At 51.1% G+C, this 2,112-nt stretch overlaps 1 pseudogene; it reads right to left on the reverse strand.

Moving 5' to 3' along the window:
- Nucleotides 1–271: 271 nt before the first annotated feature.
- On the reverse strand, nt 272–1,679 carry LOC123135540 (uncharacterized; annotated as a pseudogene).
- Between the last annotated feature and the right edge of the window lie 433 nt (nt 1,680–2,112).

The following is a 2,112-nucleotide window of genomic DNA, read 5'->3' on the forward strand; positions in this document are numbered from 1 at the left end:
TACAAGCATGCACACTTTGCTAAGTGTTTCATTTTTTCCCCTCTTGCGTCCGTTAAGTTCTTCTCTATTTGGATCATGACGTTCAACAAAAGAGAGTCAACGTACCTCAGTTCAAGTCACTAAGCAGGAAAAAAATAACAACAGCAGCCAAGATCTGCTGATGCTCTGTAGAGTGCAGACACAACAGGACAGAGGCGCACTGTATATATATCCATGGCCTTCTCATTTACAGAGATCTTCTCTAAGGTATGACAACATTAACAAATAGGGGTTCAGGAATCAAATTATCAGTTTCATAGGGAGTTAGCATTTAGCAACAGGCGTACTACAGAAAACAACCAACACCATCTTAGGAAAAGAACATCGAAACAGGAAGTACTACTAGCTTACATGTAGGGTGATAACTTTGTTGTGCCATACATTGTAATCAATTTCCATAGCCCCTTTTTGTTCATGTAAATCTGAAATTAGTTGGCACTTCCCCTTTGCAAGCTGTTGCATAGTTTTCAGCAAGGTGTGAGGGCATATGAACTTCTCCACAAATACCTTCTCGCTCAGCATGACTATGCTATAGTAGTCCCGGTACTGACCTAACAATCCATTTGCCTTAAGGAACTTGATAACATAGTACCTGGGTCTGAGTCGGCCCTCCATGCTATAAGAGAGCAATGCCGGACGATGTGCAACTTACGCTGGTTCCAGCCCCACCTCAGAGAGGAGGAACTCAGACTTTTGCTGCAGTGTTGCATTTGACTTCCTCAGCAGATTCGGAGCCTTACAGACAGCAATGCTCACTTGGGCATCAGACCACCTGAAGGTATTCTTCAAGTAGTCCACTTTGGCGGCAATCTTCTCCTCGCTGAGAAATGCGACAGCCTGCAGTGCCTGCCTGAACATCCCAGAGCCACGGGGCACGCCTATACCTTGGGCACATGCCACCATGGCCCGAACACGCTCCGGGTTGGTGGTGAGCATCCTCGGCACAGAGACGCACAGCTTGGCAATATCACAATCACCTAGCCCGCAGTCCCTTAGGAACACGGCATTGGGCTTGACCACCTTGTCGAGGTCGGCCGACAGAAGGTGGGTTTCGCGCTTGAGCATCCGGAGTAAGTTGTCCAATGAGCCGAAGAGGGGCAGGTAGTACTGCACCTTGGAGACGACGGATCTGCAGCGGAAGGCACTGTGAACAAGCGAGACGAGGCCGCCAATCTCGGAACGCGACAGGCGGAGGCCGGTGAGCCCGTCGACGACGGGGAGCAGGGTTCTCTCCACGCCGGCGCAGAGGAAAAGCGGGTCTTTGGCGACGACGGCGGCGACATCGGCGCGGGAGAGGCCGAGGCCGGAGAGGAAGGAGAGGACGGCGTTGGGGTTGGCGGGGGACTTGAGGTGGGAGAGCTTGGTGGAGGCCTTGAGCGCCTGGGGCCGGGTGAGGCCGCAGGTGTCAACGAGGTAGTCCTCGACGGCGAATCCACCGGGGTTTGGAGAAATGGCGGCCGCGGCAGCGGAGAGGAGGCGACGGAGTGCGGATGTGGCAGGGGCGGAGGGTGAAGAGAGGAGATGGGAAACGATGGATTCTCGCACGCGGAGCATGCCGGCGGCGGCGGCGGCGGCGCGGTGGCGACGGAGATATTTTTGTGTGTCGTCCTCTCAGTCAGGAAGGGGAAAATGTGGCTGCCTATGAGAATGGGCTGTAATTTTTGGTTGGTTATCATGCGCGGGTGGGCTCTAATTTGGTGCCAACTTTGGGCCTTGCAGCTCCGTCTGTTAGGGGTTGAGAACCAAGAAGACATAAGAGAGTTTTCAATTACTCCCTCCGTCTCGTAATATTATATTTAATATGTAAACAATTACATCCAATATACTCACATATTGAATGTAGTAATGTCTTATATTATAGAACGGAGGGAGTACCTTTTTATTCTTTACCGAGTACGAAATAATCAACTACGAAGGTGTTTGGATTAGAGAGTGGCAACGCAAAGGGAGTTAGATCACACTCGTATTAGGGATTTAACGTCATACTCTGTTTTTGTTTGGTACATGTGTTAGTAAAGGAATCCAGCTATGACCGAAGCACTGCTGCTGCGACGGCGGCGACGACGATCGACA

This window comes from Triticum aestivum, chromosome 6B, assembly GCF_018294505.1.
Source record: "Triticum aestivum cultivar Chinese Spring chromosome 6B, IWGSC CS RefSeq v2.1, whole genome shotgun sequence".
Lineage (NCBI taxonomy): Eukaryota > Viridiplantae > Streptophyta > Magnoliopsida > Poales > Poaceae > Triticum > Triticum aestivum.